At 32.2% G+C, this 6,780-nt stretch overlaps 1 pseudogene; it reads right to left on the bottom strand.

Moving 5' to 3' along the window:
* Window positions 1-1,100: 1,100 nt before the first annotated feature.
* Window positions 1,101-4,433, bottom strand: LOC147075214 (uncharacterized; annotated as a pseudogene).
* Window positions 4,434-6,780: the final 2,347 nt, after the last annotated feature.

Raw genomic sequence — 6,780 nt, 5'->3', positions numbered from 1 at the left:
ATTTCTGTGTGCGCGCCTGGATGAAACCATTCCCTAACAGTAGGTACCACAATGTTTAATGACGACCCTTTATTTCTTGTATATATCATTGGAAGCCTCGCAGTACTTTAATGTGCATACAAACTAATTGTAATTCAGCCTTAAAGATATACCCAACTGAATTTATATATTAATCGATTTATTATGTACATATTGAATCGATAATAATATTTTGGATAGCGAAAAAGGAATTCAGTTTCACTGGGTACTTGCAGTTAATATAATAACGCAGACAGCCCTTGGCGAATAGAATTGACACCGAAAATTGCGTAGACTTGTTACTGGGGCAAGAAAATGCGAATAAATTTCACAAACATCAAAAATTTCTCGGCTGACTTTATTAGATAGTAACTTTTAAAACTTTAAATCGTCAGAGTTAAAACTTTTAAAATACCTACTTAAAACTTATTTGATCCCGGTTTAAATTCAACTCCATTATGTAGACTGGAGTGAGTAATAATATTCTACAGCAGCGCTTCTCAAATTTTTTCGCTTCACGGCACGGCATTCAAATTATAAAATGTTTACTGTGCACTTAGGGATTGCAATACCGGTATTTAAAAGCCGGTATTCAATTATTTATCGATACCGAAATACCGGTTTCAAAAATCCAAAATACCGGTATTTTTGGTATTAAAAAAGCGTACATGTTGTTACGTATTGAATAAGATGTTTATTTTTAAAAAGGGCCGCACAATCGACGACTGTTCTCAGTTATCGATTGGGCGACTTATTTTCTTTATTCATAATTAATTATCAATTCAGAATACAATATTATAACAAAATAGAATAAAATAATTATTTAAATTCGAACACAGGAGGATACTAAACTGACAAACCGAAAACCGACGCGCACGTGATGTATAAGGATTCGCAGCTGAACTCACTCTGCTAATTTAACCCATTAGTTTTTTTTTGTGCAAGAAAGTGTTTAGCTTTCGATTTGTTATTGATATGTAAGCCACACGTGATTGTCTACGTGATTCAGTAAGTAATAGATTGAGGTCATGGGTACATAACACCCTCCTCCTTAAGAAACTTGCTAATGATTTTTAATTAAATTAGCCAGTTGTAACTGACTGTAAAATATCCTTTTTAGTGGGATGATTTCTAGGAATGATTCTAGGTGTAAGCTTTATGGCTATACTTTCATTTTCATTAATTCCAATCGGAATTTCGTTTATATTTTCTCGGTTATTTCTTTGTTTAGTCCTTCTATATTTTACAATATTAAAAGTTTTCTTATTGATTACAAAATGTTTATACATTTTTATTGAAATATAAAGTACTATTACTAGGATTACAATTATTGTTAGTACCTACATAAATTATTTTAGTAAATATTGAAGAATGTCTTACAATCGTAGGTTGTTTTTCATATTCTTCCAATTGATTATTGAATTTATCAAATTTTTCTAAAACATTTTTTGAATTTCCATTATCGATATTAATTAATTCTATTGCTTCTACTCTATGCAAGGTGTAATTGTTATCGTCTATAAGACAGCATTTATCTTTAATGATATTAATGTTAGTGTATGGGTTTTCATACTCTGTTAGAATACTATCTGTGCCAGCTAGGCTAATTAAACCATTATTAGTTTTACAATCTTTTTCCAATTTTATGATTCCTGTATGGAGTACTTCAATGTTTATTGATTTTAATTTTTTACAATTAATAGTTAATCTTCTTTTCTCAGATACTGTGTATAACCACTTATTATTTGAGAGTTTTGCCAAAGGTTTACAGATCCTTTTATATTTCTTACATTACATGTTCAATAAAAGTTGAGGTTCACAATGCATGTTACTATGAGTTGATAAAACATTTAATTCTTCACATATAAATATTTGATTAATGATATTCTTACATACTATTTCTATGTTATTAATTGGTACATATGTCAGCTCGTCTGTAGATATTGCCATGTAAGTATGTGTTGGTAAAATTAATGAGTATGTATTAGTGTCAGTTGTATGGGGAATGGGTAATGGATAGGTTTTGTATAATTTAAATTCATTAGGTAATGTTAAAGGTATTTTCAATAAATACACTAATTTATTATTTTTGTAGTATACTGCCAATTTCGAAATTTCTATAATTAGATGCATATTTTCCAGTAGTAGAGGTAATGAGAAATTTACGCCATCTGGTAGTAAATTTGATCTTTCATTTAATTCTTTGTATAATGTTGCTGGCGATAAGATACTTGGATGTAATATATTCTGTTTAGCCATTAAAATTGAATTTATTATTGTACTTAAATGATCTGTTAATCTTTCTAAAGTTAACGCTATTAATTCAGTTTGTTCTGTTATCACTTATCAGTAATAGTGTTTCAGTATATTCTAATTCGGATTCGTCTATTCGGTTCATTCCATTAGTCAAAAGGTATTCATTTAGTTTTAATTTAGTCATTGTCTGGTTGAATTTTTCTAATGCGTCTTTAGTCACGTGCACCTGGTCTTTCATAAGTTCCATCAGGTGTTGTTCGTTTATGTTAATTTTGTCAATTGACTCATCATAAAAAGTCGCGCGGTCGGCGTCTAATGTGCCGAAGACTGTTTTGAATATTGATCCTAATCCATCAATCAATCCACGTTTATTTCTTCTGCTATTAGTTAAATGAATAATATTTTCATATTGATTTGTAATGTCTTCAATGTCGTTATTTAATGGTGTTAGTAACCTTTTACATTCTAGTCTATCATATATCTAAATTGCTATGTTACATTTAATCGTTATATTATTTATATTGTTAGTAAGAATGCTTAATTCCTGTGGAATTATACTTAAATTAACATATGTTATAGTCGTCCATGTCTCTTCGCTGAGTTTAAGGACTCCTATTTGGTCGAAATATATTTCCTTGTGTGATTGGTGTATTTTGTGCATACACTTGATTCTTTGTCCTGAATCTCGACGTTTTTAGCCGCAAGAGGTAGTGACGCTGCTTATGCACGATGCCAACGGAATGCGTAATTCTCATCAACGCGAGGATGAATCTTCGCGGGCGATAAATCGTCGTCCCTCGTCCTGAAGGCTCTGAGTTTTAATTTCCCGATGAGTGATTAAACCCAGTGAGAATTTACTTGGTATCGTTCGTTCGCGACGTTTTAACTTTCTCTTGAATTTTCTTTTAGAACGTCTACTCATAGAAAAGTGAAGCAATCCCACCGCTATCACCAAAATTATTCTGTTGTTACGTATTGAATAAGATGTTTATTTTTAAAATGGGCCGCACAATCGACGACTGTTCTCAGTTATCGATTGAGCGAATTATTTTCTTTATTCGTAATTAATTATCAATTCAGAATACAATATTATAACAAAAAAGAATAAAATAATTATTTAAATTCGAACACAGGAGGACACTAAACTGACAAACCGAAAACCGACGCGCACGTGATGTATAAGGATTCGCAGCTGAACTCACTCTGCTAATTTGTATAATCAAGGGGATTTATATATTACGATAATAAGTCAATTAAGTCGACGATAGTCATACTTCGTTAGCACGTAACCCATTACTTTTGTTTGTGCAAGAAAGTGTTTAGCTTTTTGTTATTGATATGTAAGCCACACGTGATTCAGTAAGTAATAGATTGAGGTCATGGGTACATAACAATGTTTATGTTTTTCGAAAATGAGTTTAATGTTATTTTTCATTACTTACTACTATTTATTGTATATTAAATGAAGTGTATAAGTTTTATGTTGTCAGAACGCAAATATATTGACTTGAACCACAAAAAGTTAAAGAAAATTAAAACAAAATCCCTCCAACATACTTATGGAATTGTCGCTATAAATTAACATGTTTCGAAAAAGAAATTATTCCTGGCAAACATCTCCAATTAATCTATAGCTTACTACATACATCCAACAAACGTTGAATTTGAGAGAGATTTTTCTGTACCTACCCGTAGTATTTGTAAAAATTAGCAGTTCTAAAATATTATACATATTGATAAAGGTTAACATAATAAATGTAGGTAGGTACTTAGGTTGCCATAAAATAATCTTTTAAATAGATTTAAATAGTTATATTTATTGATAAGTACTTCTTTTTTTCTATAATATGTTTTGACGAATACCGGTATTCAATAAGAAATACCGGTATTGATATATGCATTCGGTATTGCAATCCCTAGGTGCACTGAATAATACATACATATTATTACATTTTATTCTGATGAAGACTATATTTTAGGCGCCCTCAGAAAACAAACCAGAACCAGCATTTGGCTGCCAAATAAGCGGACTCAGCTGCAACATCATGTTAGTAAGTAAGTATTATTTAAATTTCTGTATGTATAAATCAGTTTTATAAATTGTAACAGAAATTACCTACCAAGAGCAGCTTTGTTGATTCTTGAAATCCGCTCCACATTCTGACCAAGACACCTGCATATAAAGCTACTTATTTCACCTTTTATTGGTGTGTTAATAAATAAATATATATACACAAGCACAACAGCCAAGTATGATGTAATAAAAAGAATCTAAATAATAAATGTGACATGTAATGATGATTCGTGCCTTTCAGATCCAGTGATTGCAGTCATATAAGATAGGATAAGTATATGCTCAAAATATCAGTCATATGCGACATTTCTTTTACCACGGGAAAAACTCGGCTATAAATCGCAGTTCTCAGTTCCCAATGAATACGACAAAATATTCATCAGAATCACCACCGCCTTGCGCTACAAAGAATTTTCCAGGGTTTTTACAAGGCGATTTCGTAGGCCCTGGCCGAATTCATCATATGGCATATTTCTCAGCCAGCACAATTTTAATTTGACTAGCATCAAGTAGAGTAGTTTGCGTGCCAAAGTCCTCAAAAAAACCTCGATTGTAAATGCGAGGTATCCATAAAGGCATCTAGAAAAGAAAAAAAATCCAACTAACATTCGTTATTGAACATACATAATTTGGTACACCTCACAAACATACATATTAGAAAACAAATAAAAAAATTATTGTACTGTTTGGTATTAGGTATAACTCACATCCATAGCAATCGCTAACACCTAAATGAGTATTTACAGCTACACTGCTGGAAGAATCGGACACCATTCTACTTAGGAATGTTCAATAACGAATATTACATTCTTGAATCGTCTATAAACAATTAAAAAGTATTAGCTAGTCCTTTCAGCGTCTGATAATTGTTGATGCTGAATACGGAATTAATAATTCAAAATCACAAACGGTGGTCTATTATTGGCGAACGAATTTCAGATATACCACGGACGCGCAGTTGTTAGTAAATTTCTGCTTGATTAGTACTGCCAAAACGAATAAAAAAGCAGCTTCTGCACATGTAACGATGCGATATTTTGGTTTTATACCCTTGTCTCATATCGAGTGATATTATGTGTTGCTAACGTCATCACCTGTTTTTTTACAAACTAATACCTAGAGATATCGCATTCGAGTTGTGTTCTGAGATAGGTACATGAGGTTACATGTGTTTTTTTTTTAATACCATCGAAATCACATTGACATATTGTTCAACGTATTGCAAGTCTAGGCGATAGAAACATCAGTAAATAATATTAATAGAGGAACGTTTAGTGAACGCTTTTATTTACTGTAAACAATATCCTGCGACACACAAGTTGGGAAGTTCTGTTATAGAGGGTGCGTAAAGATGCCACCCTTTTTTACTTTTCCGAATAAATCATCATCCATAATGTGGCCGAGTATCTTTTTGTGTTTGGGTATTATAATAAGACCGTTTTTCTGAGCACTGCATCAACATTTTCGTTTTAAAAAATCAGTATTCAATCATTTATCATCGTGGACATATTATAACATTGGAAGATCTAACTGAATTGAACCCGACCCAAAGATATTATTATAATTCCTCATAAACTAACCTTTTTTTATTATTCAAAATGTATAATCACTCACGATGGCCGCACGGCTTAAGCGTCGGCCTATAGCGTCGTAGGCCCCAGGTTCGAATCCTGGATCTGACAAGTACCTGCACAAATTGTTTTTCAGTTTGTGTATGAGTCAGAGTATGGACCTAATACAGGGGTCAGCAGAAGCGGCTCTTCAGACATGAATTCCAATTTCACTTTATCTCAAGCAGCTTTATAACTTTATGAGATAGAGCTGCCGAACAAACTTAGACTCGTACGGCATACTCTCTACCACTCTTTACTCTACAAATATTCTTTACCTGCTTGCTCACACGTGTTGCTGAAATGGATAGCAAGTACCTAGATTTACTTCTGACCAATAAGGTTCGCTAAATTGTTCCTACGCGAAAAAACATCAGGAATTGGAAGAAGACAATATATGGCTACAAAAATTACATTTTATGGTTCACATTACTTCACATCTTAATGCATGAATATATTATTGCAAGGGAGAGAAAACATCGATTCCATGACAAAACAGAACAGTGACAAAACAGAACACGACAAAACAGAACATGACAAAACAGAACAGTGATAAAACAGAACAACGATAAATATAACTATCACCTTTCAGGAAAAATATAAATTTAATATTGAAATTGTTCTATCTCTATTTTGTTGATAGATTTTTAATAGCACAGATTTTCAATACGTCATAATAAATCAAATTATATACCTAATTTCTGCATTCCTAATTGCTAGAAAGCCTCAAATAAACGGGACTTTGCCGGCAAGCTTAGGATATCTCATCTTAACCAATATAATATGTTGAAAATGATTGGGTGACTAGGTACAACGAAATAA

This window comes from Rhyacophila brunnea, unplaced genomic scaffold (genome assembly GCF_057557595.1).
Source record: "Rhyacophila brunnea isolate RB1 unplaced genomic scaffold, BYU_Rbru_1.0 scaffold_15, whole genome shotgun sequence".
Lineage (NCBI taxonomy): Eukaryota > Metazoa > Arthropoda > Insecta > Trichoptera > Rhyacophilidae > Rhyacophila > Rhyacophila brunnea.
The sequence above is the reverse complement of the archived record's forward strand: the minus strand, read 5'-3'. Positions and strand labels throughout refer to the sequence as shown.